We start from the raw sequence: 25,430 nt of genomic DNA, 5'->3' as shown, positions 1-25,430 counted from the left end.
ACAGAACTGTAATCATTTAGTCAGTACTCTAGTACTGATGCAGTGAAGTAGGCTTTAGGACATGAACTGCTTCAAACCCCTATCCAGTGTATATGCATTCTTCTATCCATCTGCACACTTTGTTTCACATCTTTAATTCTCCATTCTGTATTTTTATTCTACCACCAAACACTCAATGACTGTTCTTGCAGTACTGTAGTGACCCATTTAGCAGTCTGTGATAATCCATTCACCGCAGTAATACTCAGGCCTTAGGAGATGAACTGCTTTAAACCCCTATCCTGTATATATGCATTCTTCTATCCATCTGCACACGTATGTTTCACATATTCAATGCTCCATTCTGTTTTGTTATCCTTCCACCAAACACTCTGTAACTGTTCTCGCACTACTGTAGTGACCTATTTAGCAATCTGCACTAATACTCAAGCACTTATAAATTCAGTCAGGCACTCTTTTTACAGATTTCTAATCATTTAGTCAGTACCCAAGTACTGATCTAGTGCAGTAGGCCTTAGGCCATGGACTGCTTCAAACCCCTATCCAGTATATATGTGGTCTTCTATCAACCTGTACACGTGCGCTTTATATCTTCAATTTTCCACTCTGTATGCTTATACTTCCATCAAACACTCTGTGATTGTTCTTGCAGTTTTGTAGTGACCAATTTTATCAGTCTGTGGTAATCCATTCACTGCACTAACACTGAAGCACTTAGAAATCCAGTCTGGCAATCTCCTTACAGAATTGTAATTATTTAGTCAGTATACAAGTACTGATGCATTGAAGTAGGCCTTAGACCATTAACTGCTTCAAACCTGTATACACTATGCATGCAGTCTTCTATGCACCTGTAAAATTGTCATTTATACCTTCAATTCCGCTGTTATAGTATGTGTTTCCCCTTGTACGGTTTTAGTGATGCATTTAGTAGCATGTACTAATCCATTCACTGCTGACTCTTCTTCCAGATGTAGTTCTTGAAAGTTTTATGCAGTATGTTTGCACTTCTGTTATCAGTTACACAGTTGTTTTTTATACTTAGTCATTTTACATTGTATTTATTTAGTAATAGAATAGTATATTTCATATATTTATGTTTATTTTATATACATATTTTTATAACAGATTCTATTTAACAACACTAAAAGAAATTCATCATGCCTTCAAAAAGTGAAAAGAGGAAACAACATAATAAAGCTTATTATTTAAGGAGAAGTCATCCACAAGATTTACCTGAACAACAATGTGTGAACAAAAAGACAACAAAGTTTCTTTTGAAGAAGTTATCAAACACTCGGAGTAGTGTGGACAATGTGAAAAATACAATCAGTGTATCTGCAACAAAAAGGAAAAACAAGAGAAAAAAGAAAAACAATGGGAAATCATCTTCTAAACAAACACTGTATAGTAAAAGGAGGAAGAAACAATTTCAGGAAATTATAAAAAGAATGTTTTATAGTAGAGTTGTTTTAAATTTGATGAGGGAAATGAAGAAATGTAAAAGAAAAACAGCATTTTATAAGAAGAATAAACGTTTATGAAATATAGTTGAGAAGGCTTTTGAAGTAAAAAAGAAGTTGTTTATTTTATTAATCAATAGAATTCGATCACAAGATAAGCCAATCCATTTAATGAAGGCCAAAAGTAAGTGGAGAAGAGTAATTAACAGAAGTAATTTTTCTGATGTTTTTTTGGGTGAATGGAAACATAGTTTGCAATTTCGTACGTAAATATACTACGAAAAGTGTTAAACAAAAGATCAAGATGTTGCAAGGATTAGACCCTTGCAGAATGAGAGAAAATATTGGTTTGCAAGGTCAATTGCTTGCTTGTCTTTCTAAAAAAGTATGTCAAAGTGTTTTTCACCATTTCAGGATGTTAGCAGTACTTCATAATCAAATGAGAAAATTAGTCAGAACATTTTATTATGCAAAAAGTCCAGCACTAATGTTAAAAACGTTGAACAGTGCTCTTTTGCGTGGATCTGTATCAGATGTAATGAACATTTGTGGAGAAATTCAGGTTAGTTACTTTGGTCCTAAAGAAGACAGTGCAGAAACTGATACATTAATAAAAGGAAATGTGGAAGAGAATGTACAACATTGTAGTACAGAAAATTTTGAGCAAGAAATTACGAAGTTTAAGGTGATTTCAGGTGAAAGGCCAAATTATTCTTGTATTTGTTGTCGACAAACTCATTATAAACATCTGACCAGGACTGTTGATCTGTATTTAAAAAGTGAAAAGGAAAATAATGAGTGGAAGGAATTTTCAACTTATTTGTTGGTAGAGAATTGTTTTGATTTGGGTTCTGATCAGCGGATTTGTAAATATTGTTATAACAAAATGCCTGCTACAGCTGTGCATAAAAATCTTGAGTTGGTAAATATTCCTTCTGAACTGATCGATTTAAATACCTATGAGTCTATTCTTATTCAATGTGTGCATCCATTTCAGGCTATTGTTTGTATGGAGCCTAAGACAGGGAATTTGCCTCCTTCAGTTTTACAGAGAGGATTAAAGGTAAGAGTTGTATATTTGCCTCTAGATTTAAAGAAAAATATTGAAACAATTGGTGTAGAAAATGTAGAAGATGAACCTTTAGTTATTCTTGTTAATGGTGTTCCTACTAAGAGTAAGACAATCTGGCAAGAATTAGTGGAAGTTAGGAAAGTGAAAAAGGCAACGTTGTATCTGGTTAAAAATAATCAATACTATAAAAATGTGTATGTGGGAGAATAACAAATTAACTGTAGAAGAAGATAGTGACTTTCATCTGGACAAATTGAAAAAGTGGATGTGTCCAGAACTGCAGAAATCTACGAACATTACAGTGTTCATCCACTTCATTCCAAAGAAGTGATGGGGAATACTATAGAGTTATTCCAAATGAAAGAAGCAAAGGCAAATCCCATTAGTGTATGGGAAGAAAGCTTGGAAGCTTGTTGTTTCCCTCAGTTGTTTCCAACAGGAAAAAAAGGACACTATGATGACCGACCTGTGCAGATTCCTGCTTCTGAATACCGGACATCAAGATTGTATGCAGAAGATCCAAGTTTTCGACAATATATTCCGTATTTGTTTAATCTTTTGTTTGAGAGTGACTTGTCTGGACTTTCTTATGCAGTCAACCATATATTGAAAACAGGTGTACATCTGCAAAATGTTTCGGCAAATGAATTTATGGGTAAAGTACAGCATAAAGATAATGTTTTGAATCTAAGCTGATTAATCTCATGGCATCTCAGCGTGGTACTAATGAGTACTGGTACCGTCGTCATGGAGAACTTAAATGTATGCTACAGAACTTAGGATCTCCTACATGGTTCCTTACTCTAAGCTGTGCTGAATATGCTTGTGATGATTTACTTCAATTTCTTCAAGAGGCAAATCCAAATATAGTAAATATTGAATACAAGACACCAGGAGAATTGTAATCTTGGGATCCAGTTAATGTATGCAGGTATTTCAATCATAGATTTGAAGCTATGATGTCTTTTATCACCAATAAAAAAAATCCTCCTCTTGGAGAGGTTCTGGATTTCTTTTGGAGAAAGGATATCAAGCGAGAGGTGCTCCTCACATACATATGCCCCCAAATTTGGAACAGATTCAGATGATACAGTGTTGGCTTTTATTGAATAATATGCTACATGTGCTATACCCGAAAGCACAGAAGAAAAGGACTTAAGACAACAAGTCTTACGATTCCAAAGCAATCGTTGTGGGAAATACTGTTGTCGAAAGTACAAATCTATGAACAAATTCTACACCAAATGTCGTTTTGGATTTCCACGTCCTGTAATATCGAAAGGAAGAGTGAACAGTTTTATGTCATCTTTGCGACATACTATCACATGAAAGTCTCCAAAAAATACCTACAACTTAAGAAGAAATGAAGAGTCAAAATACATAAATGACTACAACCAAGTTATTTTGTCCATGTGGAATGCTAACATGGATATTCAATACGTTGCGGACAATTCCATTGCTGTTGCACAATATGTAACATCCTACATAACAAAATCAGGAATTGAAGGAAATGTGGGAAGAGATTTCCCACGAGAAGAGTCTAAGTAAGAAATTATATAGTTACAGTTTGAAGATGTTATCTAATTGAGAAATTGGAGCGTATGGATGCTCAGATCGCTTATCATCTGCAAGTCTATATTCCAAATCTGGAAGAATCATTTGGGTGAGTCTAGGTCTTGCTGCTACAAGAAATCGAGTACTTAAATCTGTACAAGAAATTGAATATGTAGCTGAATAAGAGCCAGAAAGTACAGATAATGTGATAACAAATATATTGGATACATATTATCCAAATGGAAGTTATCATCTTGAGAACATTTGTCTCTATGAAGTGCTGCAAAACTATATTTTTAAACGGAATATTACAGGAAACATCAATATTGGTTTATATGCTGTGATTGGTTCTGAAGTATGTTTGGTGAAACAAAGAAAAGGACATTTGATTAATCACCGTAAACTGAGTTGCCAAATTCCTGACAAAAATGGAATTTTACTATTTATCTCTTTTGCAACTCTTCAAGCTGTGGCGTTCAGAATTGGAATTACTTGGAGATTTTGAGAGCTATGAAGATTCAATCATAGCAACTAAAGATACTATACATTGTCCTGTTTTTGCTAATTATGTGAAAATATTGAATGACGAAATTGAGCAAGAAGCTACAATTGCAGCTGAGATTGCTAGAGACAGTTCTCAAAACAGTCAAACTTCTGCTCCGTTGAGTCAGGGTCCACTAGGAGAAGCAATGGTTCAAAATGAAGCAGCAACTGCCATGGATGAGGTGGAAACAGCAATGTATCAAGCTCAACAATATGTAACAAACTTAGCAAACTTGGAAGAACAATTAAATGTTGAGCAGAAACAAATATATGTCCAAGTGAGAGAACAGATTGACCATGGATTACTCCATGTAAAGAAAGAGTGCTCTTGCTCCTCATTTCACCCTATCTGAATGTACGTGAGTGGACAAGCTGGAACAGGAAAAAGTTTTTTAATTAAAGTAATTTCAACTTATCTACAGAAAACAACTGAGTCACATTTGTATTGTGTTGTCACTGCTCCAACTGGGTTGGCAGCACACAATATTAAATGAATTACTTTACATTGTTTATTAATGCTACCAGTAGAGCATGAAAGCAAAGTGGAATACCAAAAGCTATCTGGAGAAGCTTGTTGTGAAGTTTCAAGAGTCTTGAAGAAAATGAATTGATGAGGTAAGCATGGTATCAAACTTAATGGTTGCCTTTGTGCATTTAAGAATGCAGCAAATTCCTAAAACAGAGTATGATGTATTATTTGAAGGAAAACACATCATAGTTTTTGGAGATCTACTATAACTTACTCCTGTAAAAGGACAGCCAGTTTTTAAAACACTGGCGCATGAAGATACCACAAAGTCTTTGGGGAATATTGAAAATGTTAACATTTGGTCATATTTTGAGTATAAGGAACTTTTTATAAATATGCGACAGGCAAATGATGATGATTATGGAACTATTTTTCAAGATGTAAGAATTAGAAAAGTGACTGAACATGGCAAACAAGCTTTACAGAGAGGATTACTTTCCAATTTGTTTCCAAATGAAATTATTGTTCCTGAGAAAATATTTATGAGAATTGCAGAAAACAAATCTTTAATCTGCTTAATGCCAACAGTGCGTGAATGTTCCATATTCAATGAAGCAATTAGTGTGAGTTGAGCGGCTGCACTCCTTCCCTTAAACAGTTACTCTTGTATTCCATTTTTTCAGCGAAAATGTGTGCAATCAGAAGCCGTGTCAAACCTCATCACGGCTAGGTTAGAAACTGAAGACATTTTAAAGTTGGAAAATGAAGAAATCATAAAATTGGAAGCTGTTGATAAAATAGAGCGTGAAAGAATCACTATTATTTTGACCAAAAAGTTGAAGAAGAAGTTGATTTCTTCAGAGAAATCGATAAGTAAAACTGCTGGTTTAGAAAAGAATTTATTTGCATGTGTAAACTGTAGGGTATTTTTATGACGTAATTTGATTGTGGAAAAAAGTTTAGTAAATGGAGCAATGGGTAAAGTTGTTGATTTCGTTAATTACGTAAATAGAGATGGTATTGAATTTTTGAAAATTAAATTTGATCAAATTGAAGAAGTACAACAATTTAGTCGTTGATCAGCTCGGTTTTTGCTTGTGAAAGATTTGTATGTTCGCAGAAAACAGTTTCCTGTTTCTTTGGCATATGCGGTGACCATTCATAAATCTCAAGGTTTAAGTGTAGTAGTGGTTTAGTGAATATTGGAAGTACTGTGTTTAAAGAGGGTATGGCATATGTTGCTTTGTCTTGAGTGAGAACTTTATCTGGATTGTGCTTGATTGATTTGGTGACAGAAAGATTAGTGCAGATGCAAATTGTGTGAAAGATTATAATAGGTTAAGAATAGAATATGCACCCAATTTAGGTCAATATCCAGTATTTGAAAAGTGTGTGGTAGGTAAAAAAATAATATATGAGAATATCTGTAGTAAAGCTGTAGAGAAAGAAAAAAACCAAGATGAAGTTGTGATTGCAAGCAAAAAGAAAAAGGACACTGTTAAAGAGATTGTTGGTTATCAGTTTGAAAATAGTTTGGTGTCAACTGCTATGCTAATGTAGTTGTTAATGTTGTATTTTTTCTTGGGAGTTTGCAACAGCAATGTGTTGAAAATCTGTAAAAAAGATTTTGTTCGTTGTTGTATTCTGTTTATGAGACATGTAGTAGTGATAAAAGTAAAATACAAAGTGTTTCTGATATTCGAAATATTTGAACATATGTTCTGGTTCTACTCAATTTACACAGAATATTCAGCAAGATTGTCTGGAATTTCTAATGTATATGCTTGTTGTATTGGAAGATGAAGGTATACATTTTGAAAACCTTTTTGGCCTTTCATATAAATGGCAACATGACTGTGAAAATTGTTTGTTTACATGTAGCACTAAAATAGACACTGAAAGATTTATATAGTTGACTTTACAAGACTGTGAATCAGTGTCTTTTAACAATCTAGTTAGATTAGCAAGTCAAAACATGGAGTGTCGCCAATGTAAATCACAAATGTCATCAAGATTACTTATACAAAGATATGGACAGTATGTCATTTTAATGCTGCAACGTTGTAGAGCTGATGGAAGAAATTTGGAAACTTTAATAAAAAATGTTGTAGCTGTAGCAATTATTTTTCATGATGGTCCTTCTACAACATCTGGACATTACACTGTTTATTCAAAATGTCCGTAAGGTTGGATACATTTTAATGATAGTCAATTAGTTTTTAAACAACATTTGCCTAAAGAGTTACCAAATTCTTACCTAATATTTTTAAAGCCAAAATTATAGGAACAAAATTTGGCCATTCAGGATTACTGCTGTTGAGGTAGGCTGGTCTAGTGTTATTGAGTACTTTCTGGGTGAGGGTGAGGAGCTTGAAGATGACCCTCTTGTTTACGTTGAGGCAGTGTAGGTGTATCAGGTGGTGGGTGATGTGGCTGCAGCAGGAGACAATGACGATCTGTCGGGCGGAGGTGTTTTGAATTTGTTGTAGTTGTTGTAGACGTTTGGCTGGAATTCCTTTGTAGAGTGTGTTGCCATAGTCTAGTCTGCTGCTGATGAGTGCCTGTGGCACTGTTCTTCTTTCGGTTAGGATCCACTTGTAAATGTGCCGGAGCTTGCAGAGAGTGTTGTAGCAGTATGAGGAGATGGTGTAGACTTGCTTACAGGTGGAGAGGGAGGAGTTGAGGATGAACCCTTGGTTGTGTACATGGTCGGTAGGTCTTGGTACTGTTCACAATGTAGTCGGCCACCAGGAGTCATCCCAGGCTAAGGGGGTGGGTCCGAGAATGAGTACCTCCGTCTTGTCCGAGTTCAGGTTTAGAGAGCTGATCCTTATGCAATTGGCGACGGCTTTCATTCCTTTGTGGCGGTTGCTTTCGGTTGTATGTGGCTCCTTGGTGAGGTAGAGGATGAGCTGGGTGTCGTCCCCATAGGAGATGATGAGGTTGTGATAGCGGGCCACTTGTGGGAGGGTGGCCATGTAGATGTTGAATAGCGTCGGGTTGAGGGATGAGCCCTAGGGACGCCACAAATGATGTCGGTGGTTTTGGATCAGAAGGCTGGGAGGCGGACTCCGAGGATTACTATTGAACAACTTACAAACTAAGGATTTGACACATACTATTTGGCCATGAGGAAAAGAATCTAAAACCATTAAGGGCTTTTTGTTGTATATTTTGTCAGCATATATTTGTAAGTAACATTATTTACAGTGTATGAAAATTAATCATAATGTTTTGTTATTTTATGATTGTTTTGAGATGTCTCATATTTATGTAAGAAATTGCTCTTAGAAAAAAACATTTAACATATCTTTTATTTCTATTTTTTAGATTGTTATTGAGAATGTTGAATGTTTTTTTTAAGATAATCTTATTGATTGTCTTTTATTTTGCCCGCTGTTATGTGATGAGTACTATTGAACTCACTGTTTCTTGTGAAATTCAATATATTCTGAGAACAGAAAAAAGGCAAATGAAATGCTATACAGATTTTTTTGTGTGTTGTAACTGTATTTTCTATTGTCTTCCACAGATGCTAAATTTATAATATATACTTTTTATTATTTATTATGTTTAAGGTAAGTATAGGTAACTCTAAAAATGGTCAATGGTATGTGATTCTACAGAGCTGAAGGAACAAGAGATGGATGGAGTACATAACTGTGCAAAGGTGGTTTGTATCTTTTAAAGACATTTGAGAAAGTTAAAATATATACTGAGTGTACATTAGGACCTACTATCTTTGAACATATATTTAAAAAATGCCAGAGACTTTTATTATAGAGATTTCTAAAATTGAACAACGCTTCAGAACAGCTTTCTGCAATGTACCAGTATGGTATTGAATAGAAAGACATGTTTGACTAGTAGAGACCAGAGAGTTTTAGGATTAAAAGAGATCAAATTGTTCTACATAAAATATGTCACAGAGAGTGTTTTCAAATACTCTTTTATGTTTAGAAGGACAGGATAAGCTACTGTGTGTAGTTTTTCCTCTCTATGTAAATATGTCATCATACACAATACTTTGTGTTGAAGTGGTGTTCTATACCGGTTGCTGTAAGTATTTTTGACTTATATAAGGAATAACTACTTTCTAATTATGTTAAAAGGTGAGTACTGAATAGGTCTTTAAGAATTGATGTGTGTGAAAACACATGAAGAATTCAAAAACTAGTGTGATAATGGTACCTAAATATACATAGCTACACAGTGTTATTCTGGACTACCAACAGTATTCCTTGCATTTTACTAAAACACATTTACTAGTTTGGAATGGGTAAGGTGAATAGACATATTCTACATTTTCTTGTACTGCATTTTACTATAACAGCCTGAGTCTTTTCCTATAGTCATAAGGAGTGACTGGTTTCAAAATTTAGGAAACCTTAAGAACAGGATATCCGTATAAGTAATTATATTTATATAAGCTTATAAAGTACTAAAACTCTAATGTTGGAATGTTATTATACAATGGTATTTATATTATATTTTTTAAGGCCAAAATAGTTGATAAAGCTAGTTTTGTATTATGTATTAAGAAAACTGATAAAATGGAGTTTTAATGTTTTTGTACAAGGACCTACAACATAACAGATTAATTATGGAAAGAGAACAGAACAATTTGGAAATTACAAACAGTCTCATAGAAGAACTAAACGTACCTCTCACAGGCAGCGAGAGAGAAGAACAAGAAATTAGTGCTGCAGATATGAGCTGTGATTTCCAAGACGAAAGCTTTGATGCTGATGTTGTGGAAGCATTGGCTGATATCGAATTTTTCGAAGATATAAATTCTGAAATTGGTAACCAGCAAAATGATGTGAATGAAATAGCTGATGAACTTCTTTTAGAAGCTCTGTTAAATTATGAGATGTTAGAAGAATAAATGTATTGTTTAATAATAATAAAGGTTTGAGCACTACTAATGCATTCACCGTACTAAAAGTGAAGCACTTATAGAGTCACTTACACACTCTTTACAATATTCTATTGGTTCAAAATATGCAAAGTGGGTCTCAGGGCATGGATTGCTTGGAATGTCTGACATAATATCGACAGACAGAATATCGAAATACAAAAATATCGGCACAAAAATATCTTCATAAAGGTAAGTACAAAAATAACGAAAAAATAATATTGTAGTACAAAAATATCGGAATTAAAAATATTGTTTCTTTAAATGTATTAATAATAATGTAAAAATAATTTTAAAATACATATAATTTTACAAATATTAAATAAAAATATTAAAACAAAATTAAAACTAATACATATACATTTAAACTAAATAAAACACTTAATAATTTAATGTAATGTTATTTTTTTTAATGTTATTTAATTGATGTAATGTATTTATTTTATGTTTTTACCCTGTACGCCTGTACCCCTAAAAACCCAAAACTGACCCTGAACCCTAAAACCCCAAACTGACCATGAACCCTAAAAATACCCCTTTACCCAAAAACTGAAAACTGACCCTGAACCCTAAAAATACCCCTTTACCCAAAAACTGAAAACTGACCCAGAACCCTAAAAATACCCCTTTACCCAAGAACTGAAAACTGACCCTTAACCCTAAAAATACTCCTTTACCCAAAATTAATTATTATTATTTAATTACCAATTAATTATTAATTAACAATAACAATAAAGTAAATATATTAGCACATTAGCTGTAATTAATTTAATTTAATAATTAATATTATTTTTCCCAATTATTTAATTAAGAATAACAACAAATTATATATAAAAAATTACTATAATTAACGTAATTAACTAATTAATATTAATTAATTACCAACTAATTAATAATTAAAAATATGTACAAAATTATAATAATTAATTAACTAATTAATATAAATTAATTACCAATTAATTATTAATTAAAATATGTACAAACTTATAATAATTAATTAATTATTATTAAATTACTTCCCACCCTATTCCTCTATAAACCCATAACCCGCTACAGAACATATTTATCAATTAATCAATTAATTAAAATTAATTAAAAATTAATTCTCAATTAATTAATTAATAATTCCTACTAATTAACAATTAATTTAACATAATTAAATTACTTCCCACCCTATTCCCCTATAAACCCACAACCCGCTACAGTAGTAAAAGACAATATTTAATTAAATTACATTAAAAATAAATAATACAACATAATAAATACAATATAATATACAGTAAATTTATTTAAAAATTGATATTAGTAACATCGAAGTTATTTATTTCGATATTATTGACATCGATATTTAAAATTTCGATATTACTGATATCATACTAATATCGATATTAAGACTGTCGATATTACTTACCTTCGATATTTTGTCCCATCGATATTTAAACTTCGATATTATTGTATATCGAAATTTTAAACTCGATATTTTGTCTGTGTACCGATTGCTTGACATCCCTATGCACTATGCTTAAAGTCTTGTATCTACCTGCATACTTGCCTTTTCTACCTTTAATTCTGCAGTCTGTATCCTTACACTTCCACTAAACACTCTGTCACTGCTGTTTCAGTATTTTAGTGAGGCAATCAGCAGTATGTGCTTATCTATGCACTGTGCTAAAAGTGAAGCAGTTAACATTCAGCTAGACACTCTCCTTGCAGAAGTGCAATTATTCAGTCAGTACTCAAGTACTCATGCAGTAAAGTAGGCCTTAGGTCATGGACTGCTTCACACCCCTATTTACTATGCATGCACTCTTCCATGCACCTGCAATCTTGTCTGTTAAACCCTTAATTACCCAGTCTGTATCCTTACACTTCCTCCAAAGTTTCTGCCACTGCTGTTTCAGTATTGTAGTGAGCCATAAAGCAGTATGTGCTTATCTATACACTGTGCTAAAAGTGAAGCAGTTCTATATTCAGCTAAACACTCTCCTTGCAGAACTGTAATCATTTAGTCAGTACCTAAGTACTCATGCAGCAAAGTAGGCCTTAGTACATGGACTGCTTCAAACCCCTATAGACTATGCATGCACTCTTCTATGCACCTGTAATCTTGTCTTTTCAACCTTTATTTACCCAGTCTGTATCCGTACACTTCCTCCAAACACTCTGCCACTGCTGTTTCAGTATTGTAGTGAGCCATACAGCAGTATGTGCTTACCTACACACTGTTCTAAAAGTGAAGCAGTTCTACATTCAGCTCGGCACTCTCCTTGCAGAACTGTAATCATTCAGTCAGTACCCAAGTACTCATGCAGTAAAGTAGGCCTTAGGGCATGGACTGCTCCAAACACCTATTTACTATGCATGTACTCTTCTATTAGGCATGGGCGGAAAATCCGTTCCGCTCGCGGATTTTGCGGATTTTCGGGAAATCCGCAATCCGCGAGATTTGCGAATTTCCCGCAAAATCCGCAAATCCGCGAGCAGCGGATTTTGCTCGCACTGCTCGCACTGTTCGCGTGAGTTCGCGCCCCGCGAATAAGTGCAAAATTGCAGAAATACGATCTTAGCAAAACTGAAAGTAACTACTTACCAGGTTCAAAAGTTCAGGCTCATCATTAGTAGCCATTTCCTGTAGTGCTTCCTGAGGGGCCCCTCCAGAGTTCAGTTGCCAGTTGAAACTATTATGTGACCCTGCTCTGAACCTCAGAATAGTTACACATATGCCACAAAGGTCCTGAATTACAGCTAAGGGAGACAAGCAGGAGCCAGGCTGGAAGTTAAAATCCATTAATCAGCCCCTAATTCATTATTGTCAGTTGGGGCAGGGCAGGTGTTGTAACTAATTTTGCAACAATGAAAGCACTTAGCAAGTGCAAAAGATCACTAATCAGGGCGCACTAAGGAAGCAGGTGCCAGCTAAAAAAATATTCTGTGACACATTAATCAGCCCCAAATTAATTCAGGTCACTTGAGGCAGGGAAGGTGTGCTTTGCTTTGCCGAAAATAATGTACACTGGACAACCAGAGGGTGTGGTGATGAAACAGAGGGTGGCATGGGTGGGCCAGAGGGTGGCATGAGTAGTCAGAGAGTGGCAGTGGTGACAGAGAGTGGCAGTGATGAAGAAGAGTGTCCCAAACAGGCTGGACACGTAGAAACAACAAGTTCGCGAAACTTGCGACCCGACAGGTAAGTTCGCAATTTGCGAAAGTGTACAAAACCCTCGCGAACTGGCAGAAACACGGGCGAACACAAAAAAAAAAATCCGCAAATTCGCGGGAATTCGCGGATTTTGCGGATTGCGAATCCGCAAATCCGCAAAATTCGCGAACGCGAGATCCGCAAAATTCGCTCATGCTTATCTTCTATGCACCTGTAAAATTATCTTTTAAACCTTCAATTGCCCAGTCTGTATCCTTACAGTTCCACTAAATACTCTGACACTGCTGTTTCAGTATTGTAGTGAGGCATTCAGCAGTAGGTGCTTATCTATGCACTGTGCTAAAAGTGAAGCAGTTATAAATTCAGCTAGACACTCTCCTTGCAGAACTGTAATCATTCAGTCAGTACCTAAGTACTCATGCAGCAAAGTAGGCCTTAGGGCATTGACTGCTTCAAACTTCTCTAGAACATGCATGCACTCTTCTATTTACCTGCAAACTTGTCTTTTAACCCTTCAATTGCCCAGTCTGTATCCTTACAGTTCCACTAAACACTCTGACACTGCTGTTTCAGTATTTTAGTGAGCCATACAGCAATATGTGCTTGTCTATACACTGTGCTAAAAGTGAATCAGTTATACATTCAGTTTGACACTCTCCTTGCAGAACTGTAATCATTCAGTCAGTACCCAGGTACTCATGCAGTAAAGTAGGCCTTAGGGCATGGGCTGCTTCAAACACCTATTTACTATGCATGTACTCTTCTATGCGCCTGAAACCTTGTCTTTTAAACCTTTAATTACCAAGTATGTATCCTTACAATTCCTCCAAACACACTGCCACTGCTGTTTCAGTATTGTAGTGAGCCATAAAGTAGTATGTGCTTATCTATACACTGTGCTAAAAGTGAAGCAGTTATATATTCAGCCAGACACTCTCCTTGCAGAACTGTAATCATTCAGTCAGTACCCAAGTAGTCATGCAGCAAAGTAGGCCTTAGGGCATGGACTGCTTGAAACCCCTATAGACTATGCATGTACTCTTCTATGCACCTGAAACCTTGTCTTTTAAACCTTTAATTACCAAGTATGTATTCTATGCACCTGCAAACTTGTCTTTTAAACCTTCAATTGCCCGGTCTGTATCCTTACAGTTTATTTTATTTATTTATTTATTTATTTCAATTTATATAGCGCGTTATAACCCAGGGGTCTCTAAGCGCTTGTCCGATAAGCACCGCAGGAAACCTGAAAAAAAAAACCCTACCCAGGAATTTATAGCACACCCCAGGCCTTTTGGAAAAGAACAGTCTTCAACCTCTTCCGAAAGGACAGCAAATTAGGTTCTTTGCGCAAGTCCGCCGGTAGACTGTTCCAAACTGCTGGGAGGGTGTTCGAGATGGCACGACCGCCCACTGTCGCCAGTCTAAAACGTGGTTGTGTGAGAAGGGTTGACTCCGCAGATCTTAGCACCCTGGCCGGTTTATATGGAATCAGGCGGGTCTTAATGTATCTTGGTGCCTTACCATAAAGAGATTTGTGTGCAATACATAACCCTTTGAAGAGCACCCTCTGCCTTACTGGGAGCCAATGTAGCTCACGCATAAGTGGGGACACATGCGTGCTCCTGGGTTTCTTATGACTGAGCCTGGCGGCATCATTCATCACCATCTGAAGTTTGTCCAGGAGTTTTTGGGGTAAGCCCAAATAAAGCGAGTTGGCGTAATCCAATCTTGCTAGAATCATTGCGGAAACCGCCCGTCTCAATGTAGAATAGGACAGTAGTGGCGCAATTTTTCTAAGTTGACGGAGCAGGCCAACACAAGTTCCTACCACCGTGGTAACTTGTTTCCGCATGGAAAGTTTGTCATCCACATGGATGCCTAGTCTTTTTACTGCCACTGCCGGCTCCGGGGGCGGTCCAAGTTCCCTAGGCCAGAATCCATCATGCCATGGATTGCCAGCGATGGTAATAGGTAGAACCTCCGTCTTGTCCGGGTTCATTTTTAGGGAGTTCAGCGACATCCAATTGGCTGTGTGCTTCAAAATGGTTTGCAGATTTGCTGACGCCCCAGGAGCATTATCCATTTGGATAATGATTTGGGTGTCGTCAGCATAGTTGTATACCTGACAATCCATTTGATTCAGGAGTGCAATCAATGGTTGGAGATATATATTGAATAACAGGGGCGACAAAGCCGACCCCTGTGGCACTCCACAGGAGATTGGTGTTGCAGTAGAGAGCAATTCTCCCAGCCGAACTCTTTGTGTCCTCCCTTGTAGGAAAGAAGCAAACCAGGCGTGGGCTGTGCCCTGGATGTCGAAGTCCCTCATCCGCGACAAGAGTTGTTTGTGACAGACGGTGTCAAACGCCGCGGAGAGGTCCAACAGCACCAGGGCACCAGGTATCTTCTTGTCTGCCCTGTTCCGGAGCTCATCTAAGATAGACAGCATGACCAGTTCCGTGCTGTGATTTGCACGGAACCCCGATTGATTTGGTTCCAACAAACCGTTCCTTTCTAGATGGTCAGAAAGGTCGGCCAAAACATGCTGTTCCAGCACTTTGGCCAGGAAAGGGATCTGGGAAATAGGCCTAAAGTTTTTTAGGCATTTCACGTCTGCCCCAGTCTTTTTTAGCAGAGGGATCAACCTTGCTTCCTTAAAGGCAGTAGGAACCTTGCCTAATGCTAGGGATGAGTTCAAAAGAGTCAGAACCTCCTCTTCTATTCCTGGCATAGCCAGTTTGAAGACATCAGGGGGACAAGGATCAGCCTGGGAGCCAGACTTAACTCTCCCAATAAGCAGGGACAGTTCCTCTTTCGTAATGGGAGGAAGAGAATCCAGAGGTCTGTCCACCAGCTTTTTAGCCGACGTCGTCAGTGGGGGGCAAGCATGTATGGGAGTGCAGGCAATTTCCGTAGTAAGATCTTTTATTTTGCTAGTGAAGAAATTCTGAAATCTCTGACAGTCCTCTAAAGTGAACTCCGGCCTTTGTTCTTTTACTTTCTTGAGTTCATTTAGGACTCGGAAGATTTCCTTTTGAGGATCTATAGCTGTGGTGATCCTTTCCTCATAGAAGTCCGCCTTCCTAGCTATTATTGCCCGCTTATAGTTCGCTAATTCTAGCATATAGAGACTTCTTGCCTTAGTATCGTAGGCTCTGCGCCAAGCTCTCTCCGTCTTGCGTAAAGCTCTCTTTTTCTCCCTTAAAGAGTCATTGTACCAAGGAGACCTCCGGCCTCTATTTACTAGATTGACCCTGCGTGCTGGCGCCACATAGTCGACCGCACTTCGAAGTCTCTCCTCTAGATTACTACAGAGAGCGTCAGGATTTTCATCTAGACGGGTCTGAGATGAATTTGCTAGAAGATGTGCCACCATTTTTTCTCCATTGATGTTCTTCCATTTCCTCACCAGCCTCTGGCCTTCTGCCGGTTTCGTTTTATGTGAGTTCAACAGGAGATCTCCCTTCAATAAGTGGTGATCCGACCAGACACACGGTTGTGAGATTGTCGCTCCCTGTACCGGCATTGACGTCCAAACTAAATCAAGCGTGTGACCTTTCACACGTGTCGGCCCCCTTACTTGTTGGGTTAAGCCTAGCGAGGATAATGCCTCATCAATGTGGCCAGCCTGCCCTTCTCTTGGGTTAAGTTCCCAGTGATAATTAAAGTCTCCCAGAATGACCAAATTATCAAACCTCGAGCGCATATCCTGTACAAGTTTCAAAAATAAGTCCGGGAACTCCGGTATGGCCCAAGGAGGACGGTAAACTACCAGGACAGTTAAGCAATCTGTCCCCAGTCTGAGTTTAACACCCAGAACCTCCGCCCCGCCTATATCTTCCGCCAAGATTATTTCTCCACGCATACGGTCAGCAAAGAAGAGTGCCACCCCTCCGCCTCTTTTCTCTCCCGCTCTATTGCAATGTAGGACCGAGAAGCTTGCCGGTAGGGCAGCCACAAGATCCGGTAGCGAGGAATCCTCCAACCATGTCTCCGTGATCCCCAACACATCGAATTCCCCGTCCTCCAGCAATGAGTACACTTCTCCACTATGTTTCTGGAGAGAGCGGGTATTTAACAGCCCATAGTGCACAACCCCCGCTTTATGAGTAAGAGGCCAGCCAGGATCTTTCTCCTGGGCCTTCCAAAGTCCTAACTGTCGAAGCGCCGCCTCGCTCCCCTCCACAAGGGGTGAGCGTAACAAGTCAAATCCCAGAAGCTCACCTCTGTCATAAATAATGCGCGAGCCAGGGGTTCTGGCCCCGGGTCCCGTCTGGTCCTGGATGGGCATAGATGGGCTCGCCTCTGGCGAGCCTCCGGCGTGCCCAAGGCGCGCCCGCTGCGCGCATACACTGCACGTTAGCATTATGACAGGTTTAAATGGCCTCCTGTGGCCAACAGTTCCACTAAACACTCTGACACTGCTGTTTCTGTATTGTAGGGAGGCATTCAGCAGTATTTGATTGTCTATGCACTGTGCTAAAAGTGAAGCAGTAAATCATTCAGCTAGACACTCTCCTTGCAGAAGTGTAATTATCCAGTCAGTAACTAAGTACTCATTCAGTAAAGTAGGCCTTAGGGCATGGACTGCTTTAAACTCCTATTTACTATGCATCCACTCTTCTATGCACCTGCAAACTTGTCTTTTAAACCTGCAATTGCCCAGTCTGTATCCTTACACTTCCTCCAAACATTCTGCCACTGCTGATCAGTATTGAAGTGAGCCATTCAGAAACGCAACCCAGCTCCAGCAATGCTCTGGGAGACCTACGCTCACAATACTGTGTCAATCCGTACGCCTGCTTCAAGCAGGTGCCGGGTATAATGCAGCATGGGCCCAAAAGTGACTAAGTGAAATCTTGTAGATTTCACTCATCCACTTTTAGGAGGTGTTCCTGCAATGGACCATCTCCCCCCCTGCGCAGGAATGTACTGGGATTTATAATGTGATGCATGCGTCACATTGTAAATACCACACTCCATGGTGCATGTTTTGCACCAGCGCTGCATCACAAAAGTGATGCAACAGCGGTGGAAAAGAGACACAAGGGGGTTGTAAATCTGCCCCTAACACTTACAAATTCACCCAGGCAGTTTCACCAGTAGTGTAAAAGAAAGCATAGACTTGTAACATATTTATGAACATATGTTACATTCAAGTGCTTTGGAAGTACTACAGTATACTATAAGTAAACACCTTATAGATTTATGCTGTAGCACTTCCTTATAGTTCTGCACTTTCACTTTCACCATACACTACTAATGTCTTGATTCATTAATTTATGCACTACACATTCATTCAAAGTTTTACACACTATCATAGAAATATAGCTCCTTTTTTGACCAGTGAAGGTAGTTCTGAAAATCTGTTTTGTTTTGTATTTTTTATCGAAAAAAAAGAAACTGCAACCAAAAAAGTGTCCAACAGGAACAAATCAGCAAAAAAATTGGCATGAGCAACGGTGCTCCTGTTTCTTCGGGATAATCAAGTCAATTGACTACTCCCCATTACAGAGAAGCTCAAATATCCGGATGTGGACTGCTTGCTTGTGGTGTTGGTGTTCAGTAGAAGTGTGGAGAACAGCAGGTGGAGGGTTGTTCCGCAGCCCTGCATAATTACAAGGGTGGAGATTTTTTACATGGCGCCCCATGCTTGCTGTTCCAAATTAATTCTTTTTGCTGGGGTCCACTCTGGAGAGTGTAGTGTCACAGTTGTTACACGTGACTTTTGGGGGCATTCACCTTTTTTTGTCCTTCAGAGAAGGTGAAAAATTTCCAAATGACAGCCTGTTTCCTTTTTTCCTGAGGCTGCTCTGCAACAAATTCCTCCTCTGATGAGTACTCTGAAGATGATTCCACAAGTGCAGTCATATTGAAGTTGGGTTCAAAAATGACTAGAGCTCCACAGAAGAGATGGTTTTACTGAGAAAGTCAAATAAGAATGATTAAAATGGGTGGGGTCTTTCAACAGTTGGAATAGGAAGCGTTATGAACCAATCAAATCTGTTCTTTTAAAGTCAAATGGCTTTGCACACTCAAAGGGTGCGCTTACGGTGCATGTAGGGACGAAGAACTGCCTTGATTTGCGTAATTGCTTTTAAAAGTAATATACGCTTATTAAAAGTTTAAAAAACAATTTTCATGATTATCCCAGATATTGTCTTCCCTTAATATTTACATTAAATACATAAATATAAGTTTTTAAAGAATTAGAAACTTTCCCACAGTACGCATACGGGGTGCCATACAAACATACATGATGTCACGTGGAAGCGCCGATGCGACGCGTAACGTCAAAACGTATTTGTAACTTATGCGCATAGTACAATTACCAGTACAAACGATTACCCCCCAAAAAAATGGGAAAAAGAAAATATATAGAATTTAATTTTAATATATTGGAAAAAAAATAAAAGTAATAAAAAAAGATATATATATATATATATATTTATTTTACACTAAAATAACATAACTTAATAAATAAAATAACTAAAAATAATTATTATAACAATGTAGGAAATTAGTCTACAAAGGAAGAAATATAATAATTAATACATTTAAAAATTATCATTTACAAAGCCACATTATAGTTAGGAATTAGCATTCAAAAAACCTTGCAAATTCACTGAAAAAACCATAGGTTTCACACACGTTATAGTTAGGAATTATCATTTAAAAAACCTTAGAAATTCACTGAAAAAAACCATAGGTTTCACACATGCTATAGTTAGATGGGCATTTCACTCATACTAAACCATTGAAATTTCCCCGTTATAGTTAGTTCAGTAACTATAACTCGCGCACCCACAATCCACTGCTGATGACATCACATATTACATCACTCATGACATGGTCAGTGACATCACTCATTATATCACTGATGACAACTCAAATGACATCACTGATAACATCACTCATGACATCATCCTCGTGAAAGAGTGGCAGACCACCTCTCACCCTAATATAACCTTTAATACACACATTGAAAAATAGAAACTAAAATTTTCAAAATAATGGAGATACCAATACCAGTTACAACAACCTATTCAGTAATTCTAACTTCTACATACACATCCACTCATTCACCAACAGTTCTATATAGTCACTCATACATGTTCTCACTCATCATATGTATTCATACACCTATACATCCTGTTACACACCGACACTCATCCATAGAGTTACTTACACACATACTCACACATGCAAATAAACTATCAAACATCCATGTACTTGCATATACAGCTATACAGACACCACTACAGTTACTTCTACAGAAAGGTACACATACTTACTCTCTTAAACAATCACCTAAAGAAACGCATACTTATTTAAACAGGAACTCTTCCAAACTCACACTCTCACATATACTCACTTATATACATCAATACTGACATATACTAGTTTAAAACATATGTAGATACTCATAAAGATACTATTGAAACAGTCATTCATTCACTAATACACCCATACACACACTCATCCACCCATACAGTCCTGCACACATGCTGTCTTCAAAACATATACAAACAGTGAGTCACTCTTTCATGCATCTATGCGCTAAGTAATACCCCCCACCAAACCATAAAGACACTCATACTGATACTCTAAAAACCAACTAATAACCCATATAGACACTCACGTAGCTACTCACCAACCCATGCAGCCACTTATACACAAAGTGAGACACTGATAGAGATATTTACATATTTAATCATTACTCGCTAATACATGTATTCACTAAGATACACTTAATAAGTCAGTTATACAATACATTTTACAAAAAAAATCCATTTAGACACTTATTTACCCATTTATTCTTCCATCGACCTTTAGATATACATATATAAAAATATTTATTTGTCGGAAAGACACACATTCACTGGATGATGTCATCAGTGATGTCATTTGAGATGTCATCAGTGATGTCATGAGTGATGTCACTGACCATGTCATGAGTGATGTAATAGGTTACGTCATTAGCAGTGGATTGCGGGCGTGCATGTTATAGTTAGCTGAACTAACTATAACAGGAGAATTTCAATGGTTTTGTATGAGTGAAATGTCCATCTAACTATAACATGTGTGAAACCGATGGTTTTTTCAGTGAATTTCTAAGGTTTTTTAAATGCTAATTCCTAACTATAATGTGTGTGGAACCTATGTTTTTTTCAGTGAATATATATATATACATATATATTCACTAAAAAAAACATAGGTTTCACATTAGTTATAGTTAGCTGGACTTTTGGGGGCATTCACCTTTTTTTGTCCTTCAGGGAAGGTGAAAAATTTCCAAATGACAGCCTGTTTCCTTTTTTCCTGAGGCTGCTCTGCAACAAATTCCTCCTCTGATGAGTACTCTGAAGATGATTCCACAAGTGCAGTCATATTGAAGTTGGGTTCAAAAATGACTAGAGCTCCACAGAAGAGATGGTTTTACTGAGAAAGTCAAATAAGAATGATTAAAATGGGTGGGGTCTTTCAACAGTTGGAATAGGAAGCGTTATGAACCAATCAAATCTGTTCTTTTAAAGTCAAATGGCTTTGCACACTCAAAGGGTGCGCTTACGGTGCATGTAGGGACGAAGAACTGCCTTGATTTGCGTAATTGCTTTTAAAAGTAATATACGCTTATTAAAAGTTTAAAAAACAATTTTCATGATTATCCCAGATATTGTCTTCCCTTAATATTTACATTAAATACATAAATATAAGTTTTTAAAGAATTAGAAACTTTCCCACAGTACGCATACGGGGTGCCATACAAACATACATGATGTCACGTGGAAGCGCCGATGCGATGCGTAACGTCAAAACGTATTTGTAACTTATGCGCATAGTACAATTACCAGTACAAACGATTACCCCCCCAAAAAATGGGAAAAAGAAAATATATAGAATTTAATTTTAATATATTGGAAAAAAAATAAAAGTAATAAAAAAAGATATATATATATATATATATATTTATTTTACACTAAAATAACATAACTTAATAAATAAAATAACTAAAAATAATTATTATAACAATGTAGGAAATTAGTCTACAAAGAAAGAAATATAATAATTAATACATTTAAAAATTATCATTTACAAAGCCACATTATAGTTAGGAATTAGCATTCAAAAAACCTTGCAAATTCACTGAAAAAACCATAGGTTTCACACACGTTATAGTTAGGAATTATCATTTAAAAAACCTTAGAAATTCACTGAAAAAAACCATAGGTTTCACACATGCTATAGTTAGATGGGCATTTCACTCATACTAAACCATTGAAATTTCCCCGTTATAGTTAGTTCAGTAACTATAACTCGCGCACCCACAATCCACTGCTGATGACATCACATATTACATCACTCATGACATGGTCAGTGACATCACTCATTATATCACTGATGACAACTCAAATGACATCACTGATAACATCACTCATGACATCATCCTCGTGAAAGAGTGGCAGACCACCTCTCACCCTAATATAACCTTTAATACACACATTGAAAAATAGAAACTAAAATTTTCAAAATAATGGAGATACCAATACCAGTTACAACAACCTATTCAGTAATTCTAACTTCTACATACACATCCACTCATTCACCAACAGTTCTATATAGTCACTCATACATGTTCTCACTCATCATATGTATTCATACACCTATACATCCTGTTACACACCGACACTCATCCATAGAGTTACTTACACACATACTCACACATGCAAATAAACTATCAAACATCCATGTACTTGCATATACAGCTATACAGACACCACTACAGTTACTTCTACAGAAAGGTACACATACTTACTCTCTTAAACAATCACTTAAAGAAACGCATACTTATTTAAACAGGAACTCTTCCAAACTCACACTCTCACATATACTCACTTATATACATCAATACTGACATATACTAGTTTAAAACATATGTAGATACTCATAAAGATACTATTGAGACAGTCATTCATTCACTAATACACCCATACACACACTCATCCACCCATACAGTCCTGCTCACATGCTGTCTTCAAAACATATACAAACAGTGAGTCACTCTTTCATGCATCTATGCGCTAAGTAATACCCCCCACCAAACCATAAAGACACTCATACTGATACTCTAAAAACCAACTAATAACCCATATAGACACTCACGTAGCTACTCACCAACCCATGCAGCCACTTATACACAAAGTGAGACACTGATAGAGATATTTACATATTTAATCATTACTCGCTAATACATGTATTCACTAAGATACACTTAATAAGTCAGTTATACAATACATTTTACAAAAAAAATCCATTTAGACACTTATTTACCCATTTATTCTTCCATCGACCTTTAGATATACATATATAAAAATATTTATTTGTCGGAAAGACACACATTCACTGGATGATGTCATCAGTGATGTCATTTGAGATGTCATCAGTGATGTCATGAGTGATGTCACTGACCATGTCATGAGTGATGTAATAGGTTACGTCATTAGCAGTGGATTGCGGGCGTGCATGTTATAGTTAGCTGAACTAACTATAACAGGAGAATTTCAATGGTTTTGTATGAGTGAAATGTCCATCTAACTATAACATGTGTGAAACCGATGGTTTTTTCAGTGAATTTCTAAGGTTTTTTAAATGCTAATTCCTAACTATAATGTGTGTGGAACCTATGTTTTTTTCAGTGAATATATATATATACATATATATTCACTAAAAAAACATAGGTTTCACATTAGTTATAGTTAGCTGGAAATTTTACTGACATAAAACCATTGAAATTCAACGTTATAGTTAGTTGGACTAACTATAACTTGCGCGTGTAATGCACTGCTGATGACGTCACATATTACATCACTCATGACATGGTCAGTGACATCACTCATGACATCACTGATGACACCATCCAGTGAATGTGTGGCTTTCTGAAAAATAAATATATTTTATATATGTATATGTAAAGGTCGATGGAACAATAAATGTTTAAATAAGTGTGTAAATGGATGTTTTTTTTTAAAAAAATGATTGATTAACTGGCTTATTAAGTGTATCTTAGTGAATACATATATTAACGATTAATGTTTAAATATTTAAATATATGTATCAGTGTTTCACTTTGTGTATAAATGGCTGCATGGGTTGGTGAGTAGCTACATATGTGTGTATATAGATTATTAGATTTTTTTTGGTATCAGTATGAGTGTCTGTATGGTTTGGTGGGAGTGTTACTTAGCACATAGATGCATCAATGACTGACTCACTGTTTGTATGTTTTTTGAAGACGGCATACGTGCAGGACTGTATGGGTGGATGAGTGTGTATATGCGTGTGTTAGTGAGTGAATGACTGTCTCATTAGTGTCTTTATCAGTAAGTACATATGTTTTAATCTAGTGTATGTGAGTATTGATGTATATGAGTGAGTATATGTGAGAGTGAGAGATTGAAAGAGTTCATGTTTAAATAATTATGTGTTTCTATAAGTGATTGTTTAGGAGAGTAAGTATATGTAAGTTTCCTTAGAAGTAAGGTGGTAGTGTGTGTTTAGCTGTATATGCAAATAAATGGATGTTCAATAGTTTATTTGCATTTGTGAGTATGTGTGTGAGTAACGTTTGGATGACTGTCGGTGTGTAACAGGATGTATAGGTGTATCACTACATATGATGAGTGTATATATGTATGAGTGACTATATAGAACTGTTGGTGAATGAGTGAATGTGTATATAGATGGTGGAATTATTGAATTGGTTGTTGTAACTGGTATGGGTATCTCCATTTTTAAAACATTTTTAATTTATATTTTTCAATATGTGTTTCATGGGTTACATTACAGTGAAAGGAGGTCTGTCACTCTGTCACAAGGATGATGTCATCAGTGATGTCATGAGTGATGTCACTGACCATGTCATGAGTGATGTAATATGTGACGTCATCAGCAGTGCATTACACGCGCAAGTTATAGTGAGTCCAACTAACTATAACGTTGAATTTCAATGGTTTTATGTCAGTAAAATTTCCAGCTAACTATAACTGATGTGAAACCTATGGTTTTTTAGTGAATTTAATAGGTTTTTTAAATGCTAATTCCTAACTATAACTGGTGTGAAACCTATGGTTTTTTCAATGAATTTCATAGGTTTTTTAAATGCTAACTCCTAACTATAAGTCTCACTTTATAAGTAAGACTGTTAGCGCTCTAGTTGTTTAGAACACTCTGATACATTCTGTCATTGG

The sequence above is a fragment of the Lissotriton vulgaris genome, chromosome 4_1 (genome assembly GCF_964263255.1).
Source record: "Lissotriton vulgaris chromosome 4_1, aLisVul1.2, whole genome shotgun sequence".
Classification (NCBI taxonomy): Eukaryota; Metazoa; Chordata; class Amphibia; order Caudata; family Salamandridae; genus Lissotriton; species Lissotriton vulgaris.
Note: the sequence above shows the minus strand (reverse complement) of the source record.